The sequence below is a fragment of the Oreochromis aureus genome, linkage group 11 (genome assembly GCF_013358895.1).
Source record: "Oreochromis aureus strain Israel breed Guangdong linkage group 11, ZZ_aureus, whole genome shotgun sequence".
NCBI classification, from domain to species: Eukaryota; Metazoa; Chordata; class Actinopteri; order Cichliformes; family Cichlidae; genus Oreochromis; species Oreochromis aureus.
In genome coordinates this window covers 28,794,719-28,809,563 of record NC_052952.1, presented here as the reverse complement: position 1 = coordinate 28,809,563, position 14,845 = coordinate 28,794,719, and the positions used below count along the sequence as shown (strand labels likewise).

Genomic DNA, 14,845 nt, shown 5'->3' with positions numbered 1-14,845 from the left:
CAATTCAGTTTTAAAAAATAACCACTCTTTTTTAGCCTAGGTTCACTGAAATATCTGGCTGTTGAGCTACTAAGGTGATCAGCCAGTTTCTATATGTGTCTCTCAACCTGTTTTCCAATCACAGGACATCAAATAACTCACTTATCCAAAAGTATATAGACTGTAAAATGGCTTTGTATTGGAAAGTATACAGCATGTATTTACAAGATTACAAACCCAAAATCAACATTGTTAGTAACATGTTAACCATATAACTGCTAAACATCTGCTTTTAAATCTGGTCTATGTTAAAATTTTCATAGAAATGCATTTGCTTTTAGAAATAATGACATTTTATACTGTAATATACAGTACCAGTCAAAAGTTTCAATTGATAGTGATTGAGTTAATTTCTGTGCATCAGTGTTTTTATATGTTTTTATTTAAATGTTACCTAACAGTCTCTGTTTTGGTGATTGTCTGAGTGCTTTAACTGCATGGCTGCTATTGTTGTCTCAGCTTTGAAGTGACGAAGCTTGTTAGCTAAGCCAGCTGCACTCGTTCAGACAGTGGCTCAGCCAATGGGGACAAGGTGACATCTCTCAACTTCTGTCGTTTTTTCCTCATCTCTCATCATCACCTTGCTGCTCCAGAAGAGAACAGTGAAGGAGTGACAGGGAGGAAGAGAGAGAAGGAAGCAGTTCCTCCAAAATAAAACAACAGAACTTTCACAAGATCACAAAGACACGCAGCAGGAGCTCCTATACATACACACACACACACACACACACACACACACACACACACACACACACACACACACACACACACACACACACACATGTTTTTTTCTGCATCCAAAAGTCAACTCTCTTTATATATTTTGTCATGTCGTCTGGTTCTGAGGAGGCATTTGTTTGGTTTGAAGGTGCTTTGGCGCTAGCTGTTGTTTTGGCTCTTGTGTCGTTTTGCAACAGCAAAGGAGACAACAGCCTGAACAAGAGAGGAAACTTCACTTCAGAGAGACCAAAGAACGAAAAAAAAGAGATGAGGAGGTGGCAGAAGAGGAGGTGGAGGAGGGAAGGAGGTGAAAACACAATGGTGTCTACCTTTGTTTCTGTCTTCTCTGAAGGTCTGTCAACAAACTGAACATGAGAGGGAGAGGGAAAAAGAGGAGGACAGGAAAAAGGAGGCAAATGAGACATAGGGACATAAAGGGAGACAAAGAAGTAACAATAGAAAAAGCAACAGGAAAATGGGAGAAATGAACAATGGGGTGAAGCCAAAATGGGGAAAAATAAGGCATAAAATGGAAAAAAATGAGAATAAAGAAGGAATATGGTGAGCATAGATGCAGAATGAAGAAAAAAAACTATGAGGAAAAAGAAAATGTGCTCCATCTTAGAGTTATCCATCAAATTCAAGTACACAAACACATACAATTACACTCAGTGTGACTGGCACTGTCAGGGGATCCCATTATCTCTGAATCTGCATCACCAAGAAATGTCCACAAATCAACAATATCCTCTATGTATTTAACTCTGCGGTTTGTGAATGTTTTTAGTTTCAGTGATCCAGTATTAGTTACCTGTACGTGGAAAAATAACACTAACAGAAAGCTGTTGTTTCTATAATGATTAATATTCATTCTGTATATGCCAAATAAAAATTAATGTCCTTTGAGAGAAGAACAACTTAATCCGACAATAAAAATATATCCTATTCCAAGCCAAAGCATGCTGTAACTGTGATAAACACCCATAAATAAAGTGAGAAAATGAGCAAAACGCTAACTAAAAAAAGTTAAGGAGATGAGGGTGAGGCGATAATGAGGACGAAACCTTCCAGCTTAGCGCTCCACTGTCCTCTCCCGCGTTAGCCGGCCTTGAGTTTTTAGTCAATGCATAAAATCCAGAATAATCAAATCTATTTCTGTCTGTTGTTTTACATATGCTGTGCTGTGGGCCGTGCATGAAAGCCAAATGAAATCTGTCCTATTATTATGATAAGCATCAACACGTTCAGATGCAGTGCCAGCGGTCAGCACATGTGTCAGCCCGGGCGAAAACTATAAAACCAACCTCACTGTATGGAAATACAACTGCGGGGGGGGGGGAAAGTGGACACAATGCCTCCTTTGTACCTCCAGGCTGATAAAAGGTCACTGACACTAGAATAATGGCATTTAATTAAAGCTGTGTTATGATATAATACATAGTCTCTGCAGGGTTACACTACAGCTTGTTTATCTGCATCAGTGAGTGGAACACAAACAGCAGCCCCGCCTACATAAGTAACACTTTTTATTGGAAAATTTTAAAAAGTACATTTTGTATATTATTTAAGAGTCTACACAGGTAAAGCAGATAAAGAGCATACTAAACACTACGGGCATTAGAGAATATTCCTGTTACATTAAAAGAGTTTTGCATTATGGACACAGTGTAATATATTTTGATGGTAGCCCAATCAGTGAAAACAAAGCGTCTCCAAACATCTTTGCTGCACAAAAAGAACAGTGGACGAATCATCTGTCCAGCAGCCAAGACTATTACAGAATGTCACGACAAGGAGCTTAATAAGATATGAAAAATACTGCCACAGACAAGAGGCAGGAGATGAGAATGTGGGACAGAAAGAATTAGTTACAGTGCTTTTGAAGGAATATATGCACATGGAATATACTGCATGCTTTCATAAAAACATGGTTTTGTAGATTCAACCTCGACAGCTGTCTCGACATACATCCTAAAATGTGAAGCCTAATGTAGTAGCATTTCAAAAATGTGACTTAAAAATGTTGGACTGCAGTATTATTAACAAGTTGGATTGTGTGATGATTCAGTGACAGCAAACTGTACTTATCACAGCTCAGTTCCTCAGAGGATGGTCTGTGTTTCAAAAATGTTATTTCTATTACAATGTTTCAGAGGGAAACACATTTGTGACCACATTATACTTGGCATAGACGATGGGTTGTATATGTGGCATATCACGTCATTTCTTACATACATAATGTATGTGTACTTTATGAGGTATTACAGTATTATTAAACTTTTTAGTCATTCTTTAGAAGTGCTCATAGCATTGGCTTAGGGTCGGGTGAAATTTTTGGTTTGTTTTAACAGAATACGAGTTCCCTTTAGTTACATTTTCTAATGAATATTTACACAGTAGCACAGACAGGAATCAGCATGTGATACCAGCCTCTGGTATGATGGTCTAGCTCTTTGTATCCCCTCCATCTACCCCAACTATCTCCTGCTGATTCTGATACAATTCATAATTATTGTGCTTTATTCATTATAAAATACTTCATACAGTACTGGGACCAGTCCACATCACACTGAAAGGAGTTACTTGGCCACAGAAACCTACACAGTGAGACTAATTAGGTTAGTTTGGAAGTTTGGAACTCTTATTGAGCCAGCAGAGCATTTTTAATGCATTAAGCACCTCAGCTCTCAGTGACCCTGCCTCTAACCTTCTGTTGTCTGCCACTTCATGACTGAGTTGCTGTGGCTCCTAAACACTTTCACTTGCCAATAAATGCACTCAGAGTTGATCTTGGAATGTCTAGAAAGGAAGAACACACAAACTACAAACTGATTTGTTGCCACATTTGATTCTTATTACAGTACAACCTAGACATTCAGGGAGCTCTTTACAATGACCCATTCTTTTAAAGTGTTTGCAAAGGCAGACTGCATTGCTAGATGCTTGATTTTACACACTTTGCCAATGAGACTGAAAACATCTGATGAGAGGTATGGCCCAATACTTTTTGTAGATATAACATTTAATATAGTGACCAATTACCCTTCACCTAAATGTAATAGGAAAAACACTTCAATCATGTAAAACAAACAAACAAATGAACAAACATAAAAAAAATCCCTTTCATTTAATGAGTTCTAGCACCATCCTCAGGGTAAACCAGTAGCAAAATGACATCTGTGTTGTTTTATGCTGCAGTGTAGCCATGAGCTACAATTGCAGCAATCCAATTAACTTTTTTTTACACTAAACTGTGGTTCTAAAAGAAACGTATTCAGGAAATGTTGTAACAACTTGCTCTATCCTGCCAAACTATACCAATGAGTTTAGTAAAGTGGAGAACTCGCTTATATAGCTTTAGTCCAGCCTTGCTAGCACCCAAATGTGCTGAACAGCTCCTTGATGCGAATCACTGAACTTGGGAAGTCAATGAACACAAGCATGCATGCAAGCATGCATATAAATATGCAGAGGAATGTCCGGCTCAGGGCAGGAGTGGGCCTGGAGCAAAGAAGAGGAGTGGAAAATGAGGACGACTTAAGAACCTGAACACTGAGTAGTCATTCAGTGTTCACAACTGTTCATTTTCACAAAGGAATAGATGTGTTCTTTTCCTTAAACACGTCAAAATAAGAAAGTAAAGTTATGTTTCTTTAAGTGTGCTTTTCTGTTATGTCAGTTACTGTGACATAACAAAAGGTGATTTTAGATGTATTTTACTTTTTGTCGACTGTCTAACCTGTTAAGAACACATGAAGAAATGTTATGTTCAGCTAAGTGTTTCATCCATGACTTATTTTATTCCTCTGCTTCTACCCATAACCCCTTGTGTTTTGGGGTAATTCCTCATCACTGGTTAAAATTAAATTTTCATGTGCAATGAGATGCACCACAGTTTTTCGTGTTAGAGGACTCAGTGAATTACTTTACAGAGCAGTGGTCTGATATGATAAACTGTATATCTTAAGAACACGCTGCAGGCTCTCATTGATGGACAGTCAAGTGGGGAAATTCAGGACAGTTTAACTGATCTTACCTTCACAAACAAATTAACCTAAATTATATTATTATGTGATATGTTGTTCTATGGGGTCTCAGAAAAATTACATTTGAACTTGTAGTTCTGACCATTGGTCATTGACCACTGAGCTTTTAGATCTTGGAATGATTAGTAATAGATTTAAACTACCTACTATTGTAGGAGGTCAAATGCAGTGGGGGCCACTGCTGTAAACACCGGTTTTTATTTGGTTTCTGATCAATTTTCATTTTTAAACTACCTATTGTTCTAGGTTAAGCAGTAGGCAGCTATTCTTACTTAATTATCTAGTGGAAATAATGCAAAATAAATGTTGCCTTGGAACCATTTCTAGTCCTTGAGCTCTCACTGTAACGCCATTGCATATCTGAAGCTCATACCCAAACCATACCTTTCAGTTTCTTTGTTTACTCCACGCTTTCAGCTACCTGGGGAAAAGTTACCAATTGCTATTCCCAGGGCAAATGGTTCAACCGAGACAGTGTGAATCCTAAGTGAAAGAACACCTTTTTCCAAGGACATTTTGCAGCCAGTAGCTGGCAGATTTACATAATGAAAACAAGACGGGTTGGAAACCAAACTAAATGCAAATGGTGTCACTATTCAGCAGCATTCACAATATTCAATAGATATTAAATTCATAAAGATAAGTAAAAGCCACAAGCTTGTGTGACACTTTAATATTTTAAAGTGTTGGGAGAAGTGGCGACTGACAAATACAAAGAAGCCTCGGCCATCATTTGTTTGCAAAAACAATGAGGTATCCCATGATACCATGAGCACACAAACATACACATAAATATTTTCTAAGCAAGTAAGTAAAAAACAGTATAGTACAACAGTCTTGTCATGCCATGGGTCCCAGCTGGACTTCACCACTGAGAAAACAGAGAAAACTAATGTTTGGAGAAGAAATACTGCTCGTTTTTTCATCTCTTTGTCTAAAATTCCCAGTCTTCTATCCTCAGACTGTCAACTCTACTGTGTCTGTCATTTACATCTCAGTCCCTGCTGAACTCCTTTCAGACTGTTATGTTGGTGTTAGTTTAATGTAGCCTGCACATTTGCCACAATATATCCCATCTTCAATCCTATATTGAAAGTGATCCTTTCAGGAAAAAAGGGGGCAAATCAAAGGAAAACATGGAGCCTTGACTGCTTCAGTAAGGGGCTCAGATGGCTTTGGTATTCTGTTTTGGGGAATTCTGCAGGCATTGTTTGGATCTTCTAAAAGGAAATTGTCACTACATACACACTACACACTTAATAAAGAAACACTGCTCGATATCATCTTTATGACATGATGAAACATATCTATCCAGACAGGCGTGGTTCTCCTCCAGGATGACAGTGCCCTGATCCATAATGGCACCAGGGATAACTTAATGATCTGATGAAAATGTGTTTTTCCCAGTCAACAGGTTTCAGTTTAACATCTATGAGACATTTTGGATTGACGTGTTAAACAGTGCTCTCGATCACCATTATCAAAAGACGAAATGAGGACAAATCTTTTGGAAGAATGGAAGATGTTTAATTTGTCACTTCTCTGTATATAACACGCGTTGGAAGAGGCCCGAGCTCTTTGTTTCTGTTCTGTTTGTGTGTGCTGACTGTACTTGTCCCCTGCTTATCTGATAAATCGGTTTGGCTGCTGCGATGGCCTAATTTCCTGGCAGAGATCAATAAAGTTTCATAAAGCTCTCAGCAGTTCAAAATCCCTCACCGTCTGTTGTGTTGAACACTGACTGTCCTAAACTAGTCAAACAGGAAGTGTTGAGAATGACATGTCTTTTATACAGCCGGATAAATAGTCCCAGTGAAGTGCAGCTAAGTCCATCTTAAGCCGCCACTTACTCATTTGAATCTCAATGCAGAGCGTGTCATGGCTTGTTATGCAAAACGAGGCTAAAAAGAGAAAGGGAATTGTGCTTTGTTTACACCAAACTCCATTCTACTGTCTTTTAATTTAAATTCATTTATTTGTTTGGGGAGGGGATTTGTTTGTATGACACACAGCGTACCGGGATCAGAACAGGAGGCAACCGAATCGAGAGGACAGAGGCACAATGAGAAGAGCTATTTTCTGTCTTTTCCCTCTGAGTCTCTAAGTTGAATGGCAGCTGATGCATTTAGCGTGAAGCTGAGCTGTGGCAGCCAACCAACGGCGCTTCAGAAATAGCAAACCGCTTCTGTTGCTGGTGCTCACAAGAGCTTCAATTAGAAGAGGGCTGGAAAACAAGATGCGGGGGGATTAAATTAAAATGTGGTCGCGCCCACAGGTTGTCACACAGCCGATGATGAAAGGTGATTAAAGTGAAAGATGTGTTTATGTATAAAAAGCTTTTAACAAACCTGTTTGTCACAACCTGCTACGCAGAGCAGCAGGAGAAACAAACTGAGATACAAAAACAGGCAAGAAAGATTAAAGATGAGAAGAAAAGTGCAGAGATGTCAAATACAAGGAAAGACAAAACAAGCAGACCCAGATTCAGGCAACTCACCGACCCCCAGATAACCTCCCATCGCATTTAAGTTTTTTTGTGATGCTTCAAAAGATGATTGTAGGAAAAACCAAAGACGTTTGCTATAAAGAAAATCCCCAAAGAATGAAAAAAATACAGCATATTCTCAGAATCACAAGCACAAATCTATATAAAAGACTAATGTTGTGCTGTCACATCCTTTCAATAAAGCTTTTTGGTGTAAAAAGTAGAAAAAAAATAGAAAAAGAGCTTGGCCTAACTCAAGGGCAAATGCTACTCTAATAAAGTTAAAGATAAAAGATAAAATAAGCACTATTTAGAAGGATCAAAAGAGCTGACGGCTCTGTAGAAAACAGTCCCATCATTATGTGCTTTCTTTTTTTTTTTTAAGGATTATTATCATACTAGTTTGAAAATAAAGAAGAAGCTGATAAGCCCCAGAGTAAAACCTCTCTGCAGACCATCTGATCCCTTTTACCCCTGATGTGTGTGTAGCAGGTAGGTTTAGACTCACAAACAGACACAAATGTATTGGGATTGCTGCAGAGTGCTATGCTACTTTGCACCACACATATATGCACGTCTTTCTGCCTCTGTGAAGACCTTTGTTGACATAATGTATTCCAAAGCCCCTTACTGTAACCTTCTCTATCATATCTAAACATCCATCCTCAGCCTAACACCTACAGATTTAAGTCCCTACAACTCATGTACAAACCATAACTCATGTGCACATGACTGCCATAGCGCAGGTGTTTACATGTATGTATGTGTTTGCATGTGTACGTGGGTGTGATTGACGTAGTGGGATCCGTCTCCGTGGTGACTCGCTGGGAGCAGGTGTTCTCATGGGACTGGTTGCTGGGACAACACGTTAAGTCTCTATCACATGTGAAAGCACTCTGGCTTTGTGACACCACCTGTGTGCGTGCATGTGTGTGAGTGTGTCAAGGTATTTAATGTATCTGAGGAATTTGAAGGGCTTGAGTATATGTTGGATGATGAATAGTTACTGTTTGCAATTTAATGTGACTCAGTACATTCATATTTTTGATTTGTATTTTTTCATTAGTGGTAAGAGTTAGAGTGAAACAGAAAAAGCTATATAATTGAATGTATACATCTTTGTAGATGTCTATCTACATAAACTACATTAATTAGCTCTTTGCATATATAGGACATAAAATATTAAGGATATTTTAAAAGTATTTGGCACTGACCTAAACTGAGAATAGTTTTTTGTTGCTATGATAGCAAAATATTTATTGTATATATGTTGCACATGATTTTTTAAAGAATTCCAAAGAAACAGAGAATCCTTTAAACCTCTGGTAGATTAATGTAATTTACAGCCTACTGGCTCACCACCGACACTCTTGGTTATTACTACAGACAGCAATTATATTGACAGCATAATAAAACACATGATGGAGAGTCATGTATTGTATTACTGTATGCTCATTTCTGAACTCAAAATGCAGACTCAAATACGAGTTACTCAGATTACTCCCAAAAAATTACAAAGAGCAGGGGAAGTAAATGGGAAGTGTGTCATGATGTGACAAAGAACAATGGAAAACTGAGGCATATGGGAAATACCAGGGTAAAGAGAGACAACATCAAGAAGATGGGAAAGGGGAAGCAACATTGGAAACAGGACACAAAAGACAGAAGCTACCAAAATAAAAAAGGAAGTAATAAAATGAGGGAATACCTAAAACTACATCTCCAAATTACAAAAAAAGGTTTGACTTAAATGAACGAAGAAACCATGAGAACAGAATCATGGGAAATAAAATAAGATATAAACTAGAATACAAACTCAAATGATATGAAGAAAGATCATACTATCCAGAAAACATATAAAAATAAACTGAACTGAAACATTAAACTCACTATTGTTCTACTGGTTTGTGCCAGTACATGATATATTGTCTGCAAAAGCTATACCATTTGGTATCATACATAACACAGTGTCATGGATTGTGTTAACTGGTCAAGTAATTTGCCAAGCTAGTCTAGCATTTTCACCAAGGACTTACTAGTAGTAACATTAGGCCTCAGTAACACAGCCCTAGAGACTACTCGGCAACTCCCTCACAACCTCCAGTAGTCACTAGAGAAAAATGTCTATTCCTTGACTGGTTTGCGAGTGGTTGCTGGCTGTTGCTAGCTGAAACTGCTTATAAAGAGGGTGTTTCTGATTTTCTAAATTTAAGAAAAAGTCAGGCTAAATTGTTAACAGCTGTCAGCGAGCAGATCTATGATCTGTGACTGAAAATAACAGTGTTATCGTCAAGGTGGTGGAACCTCCAAAGTATCTTTAACCCCAGGTACCCCCGCCAACATGATGAAAAAATCCACTATAAAAGCTGCTAGATTTCAAATACGTAAAGAAGAAATGTAACGCGTGAAAAGCAAGCGATGCATGAAGAATTTTGAATCTGGCTTCTCCTTCCACAGTTGAGTGAAAGTGAAAGTTAAAACATCATTGAACAAACCCTCTTCTGTTTGTGAACCCGGCTCTCCATCTGGTCCCTAGGAGCCAGCGGACAGAGGCCTGCTGAATCCTAATTAACCACCTTATAGACTGGCCTACTTTACCTCTGCACACACACATATACACAGAAAGCTAAAGTCCTGCAGGCACACAGTTAATTAAGCCCCATTTTTCACTGCTGATGAAGAGAGAGAGGGATAAAAGAGAGAGAGGGTGGAACGATGGAGAGAAGACAGAGAGAGAGTCTGTGTTTAGAGCTAAGATAACAAGGCAGATAATGATGAAAATAACAGATGACAAGAAAATAAAAAATCAATGCATAAAACTGCCCGTTTGGAGGGGCAGAATACAAAAAAAACATGAAGCAATGTAACAGTAAACAGAGCTATTATAACTGGATTGACATTTAAGAAAAAAAAATTAGTGAAGCAAATCAGGAAAACATTGAAAGGATAAAAAAACTAATTTAAAGCTATCACAAAAGCTTTCATATTTCATTTTCATTAAAAAAAAACTCTCCATCACTTTTTCCATTTTTTTTTTCAAAAACCACTTCAGGTTTTGTGGGTATTTGGCTTATCTCACCAGTTGAAAGTGAAATGACCAAAGGCAGATTTTATTAATTTGTTACTCAGAGGGAGGAGACACATAAATCAGAGGTAGATAAAGTGAAGGCAAGATAAAACAACTTGATATTAATGGTTACCCTGTGCACAACAGCTAATATACGCATATATATAAACGAATAACAGTGTTGCTACAATGAGGGCAGATCGGTCACAGAATGCATGTGTAGATGTGAAAATGATGAAAAATTAATTTTCTGTATACAGGTAATTTAATTTAAATAACATGAACATATCAGGAAGCATTGCTGCCTACAATGAACACTTGCACTGAACACTGCATGTTTTACACATGAGTTTAGCAACAGGATTAGTTTAAAAGCAGTGATCTAAAATGTGCTTCTGAATAAGATGTAGTTCCTAGTTTATTGTACTAAAGATGTTCCCATTCAGTTATTAGAATATAGACTCTCACATGTTAAAGTCAACTGTTTTGGTAGTAATGTGGTTGCACATTTCTACTCACTAATGTCCCTACAGATGTTGCTAAATGTTAATAAGTACTTAATAAGTAAGTCTTTAGGTCTTTAGGAAATTCATAATTGCAGGTACAGCACTTAACACAGAGTAAAAGAGTGCATTTTCCACAAATGGACATGTAGATCTGTTTTATGTTTATGATCACTATTGTCATTTGATGGGGACTACAGACTGGCAGTGGTTTGTAGGAGGAACTGGGACAACATGAAAACTCAATTAAGGTTTCATTCTGTGGTCAGGGCAGAGGGGCTGAAAGAATGAAGGAGATGGAAGATGCAAATAATGGATGGAAAGATGGGAAAATGGAAACGGAAGAGAAGAGAGATATCCATACTAGGGTGAACACTGCAGGACAACACTAAGTTCTGACTGAACCATTTACATACTTGAAGTGCATCACTCTACAAAAAAATTATTAAATTATTATTAAATTAAAATTAAGTGGAAAATATTCAAGACAATTGCCAGTCTCCCAGGAGTGGATATTCCAGAAAATTCACCCCCAAATGTTAAGCTCAGTGGTAAAGAGTGACTATGGGCTTGTTTTAGAGTCACGGGATCTGGACACCCTGCAGTCATTGAGTCAACCATGAACTCCTCTGTATATCAAAGTATACTAGAGTCAAATGTGAGGCCATCTATCAAACAGATGAAGCTTGGGTAAAATTACACAAGTACAGCAGCAACAGAAAGGCTGAAAAACAAAAGAATGAAGGTTTCACAATTGTTGAAACAAAGTTCAGAGCTCAAACTGACTGAAATGCTGTGGGAGAACCTTTAGAGAGCGATACATAGACAAATCTCTACAAACTTAAATGACAGTGGGCCAAAATATGACTCTAGGCTACTGCTGCGAGACAATAGAGCAAAGGGGGGCAGGAGAATGGCAATAGAGTGTATAACACTATCTAAGCTGTACTATCAACTATAAATAAAGAAAATAAATAAGTAGAATACAGTGCACATGAGTTTTACTACTAACAATTCCTGCACTCCAAAGTCTTACCACTTAAATTTCTGCCTGGTTTCAAATATTACAAAGACCAATTTCACTGAATCATAAATCAAGTGGTATCTTTAGTTTTCAAATATATTTTTAAAGGATAAAGTTTGTCCATTACCATCTTTTCTGACCAATTACTATACTTCACTACTTGGAAAAGATATTCATGTAAATAACAAACCCCAATATGCTTGTGTGCATATACTAAAGTCTAGCTGCTGCAATACCACAAACTGGAGAACTAGAGATAAATAAAATGGATCAGATGAGACATAAGAGTGACATAAATTAAATATGGCTGCTGTGTCCATAAAGCAAATGATGACATCATTGCATCAGCCACTGTTGTTCAGTTCACAGCGAACTGAGGCAGAAACTAAGCGGCGCTTCGCTCGGTTGGCACCAAAGATCCCCGTTTCCCACGGAGGGAAATATATAGCCCTAGGGGGTCCCCTGTGCTCAAGAGCCTCAATGCCCACCCAACCCTGGGTTCAATCCATAGAGACAAACAGTGGATCTATGGGCCTGATTTCTATTGACACAACTGCAGAGAGGATCAATGACACAGGAGGGTAAAAAGGGGGGATAACGAAGAAAAAGACTGGAGGAGACATACATCAAAGGAAAGACAGCAAACGGGAGAGCAGAGAAGAAAAATGACAAAAAAGATGAGAAAGAGGGAAAAAAAAGAAGAGGAAAACACCGCCGCCAGCTAAAATCAAACAGTGAAATATCTAATGGAAAATTCAGTCCACTTAATTCCTCTATCTGATCTTCCCTCATGATTGGCTGGATGAAACAGTTATGGGAAGTGGGGCAACTGGACGGGTCAAACAGGATTTACCGATAACTCGGAGCGTTTGTTTTAATCTGCTTGGAGGCACAGACAGGTGGAGCTTGGCTATATACCCTTAAAAAATAACAAGAGGAGAGTTCCAGCAATCAGAGGAATGCATTTGGTGTGTGTGTGTGTGTGTGTGTGTGTGTGTGTGTGTGTGTGTGTGTGTGTGTGTGTAAGAGAGAGACGGTCAGATTGGTTCTGCAAGAGTTACACCAGAAGATGAAAAGACGACAAGAGAGGCTGAAAACATGAAAGGGTGGGTAAGAAGTGCTGAAAGGAAAAGAAAAAAATCTAACATCTTAGTGTGTAAATCTGTTAAAATCAAGAAAACCTTGGAAAAAGGGAGGGAGAAGAGAAAGTAAAGACAATAAAAAGACAATGAAAGGGAAAAAAGAGAAAAGACAGACAGCAGTGAAAATTAAAAAAAGAAAAATGGCTAAAAAGATACTAGAACTGAACAAATCTTGGCCTGGAAATTACCATCTATCCTTTTTATTAACTGTTTAACCAACCCTGCCAAGACACGAAATTACAAAACAAACAAACAAACTTCCAAATTCCAGAACAGACCACAGCAGACATTCCCAGATTCGGCTAAACAACTAATTGGAGCAGGATAAGATACCAATGCCAAATCAGACTGGACGAGATGACAGACAACCCCATTAAGATGGGACCAAATCAGAATACGCTGAACCAGGCTAAACTTCTGTGGATACAAATTTTATATTATGTCTATTTTTTTTTAACGACACCGAAAAACGTTAAAAGATTGCTAGTTTTTTCTGGACGTTTTGTGGAGATGGCGAGGTTATGACTTTGGAGGGATTTATTATGACAGAATTGCACAGTCCAAAATCCAAGATCTGTTTTCAGTTATTTCTGCAACCAATAAATATGTTACTTTCTATACAACAATCTATGATGTTTTCTGCAAACCACTGAGTGTGACACTCTCAGACTGAAAATGTCCACTGTTACCACCATATTTTAACATCATGTCATCCTCCACATTTCTGCTTCAGACGTCAAAACACCATATGAATCAAATCTTAATTTAATGACTTTATTTTGCCACAAGGAAAAATACTCCAGGCATTAAAACAAGGTTCCCTGAAGAGCAACAAAAACATCTTAAAGATGGCTATGGTGTTTTGTTTTGTTTTTCTGAACAACAAATTCCAGTTAAGTCAACTTTCCAATCACTTTCTATTTCTCTAATGTCAGAGTTCTTTTTATGAGTTCCACAACAAATGATTTAGTAGCGATTGAGCCTTTTAAGACAAATGTTTTGTCTTAAAAGGCTAAGCAATTTGTACAGTGGGTGGGTTTTAGATTCAACAAAGGTCAAGTAAAGTTTTATAAATAATTTTTGAGGGGAGTTTGTTATATATAAGTCAATTTTAGCAGCCTTTATGATTCATAGGCATGTTGAGGACCTGTTTTCACGTCTCAAGCTAAGTTTTGTAAGGGCCCGTGGGGCAGAGGGTGGCAGGTTGTGAGATATTTCATAGACTTAAGTTGTGTCTGTGGTAGATTTGCTCAAGCTGTTCGGCATCTCTGACAGAGCGTTGTCACGCTGACTGACGAAGAAGAATCCAGTGTGATGTGAGAAATAGCGGCTGTCATCTGAATTATGAATATCGGAGGACTTTTGTCAGCCATTAAAAAATAAAACTGTGAAAGTTTAATGCGGCACTTCATTGATTATTGATGGAGGAACTCCAACACTGACAACTGTGGGAATGTGAAGTATGTGGGTCTTCAGTTTTAAAACTATGTGGCCATGACTCTGACTCGTGCATCCAGAGTATTAGTGCGTAGATAAAACATGCAAAAAATTACTTTAAATAAATTATATATTAAAAAATATGTCACTCATCAGCTGGTAGAAGGCGTCTGCAGGTGGGCATAAATAGCAGCCACATAACCTTCAGGGACTTTATGGAGTGCAGCTGTGGAGCCACTGGCTGTACATCTGGGTAACAGTGTGTACTTTAGTGCATTTGTTTGTGCTTTTATGTGTTTTGTCTATTTGTGTCATCTCAAATCTCTCTGTGACAAACCCTCTGCAGTTCTGATGGAGTGTGAGTGTGTGTCTCATGTTTGAG

General features: G+C 38.1%; 1 protein-coding gene across 1 annotated transcript in view; it reads right to left on the bottom strand.

Annotated features, from left to right (window-relative positions):
- Positions 1-14,845, bottom strand: part of si:dkey-22o22.2 (neural-cadherin) — a 151,298-nt gene that overhangs the window by 96,694 nt on the left and 39,759 nt on the right. The window lies entirely within an intron of this gene.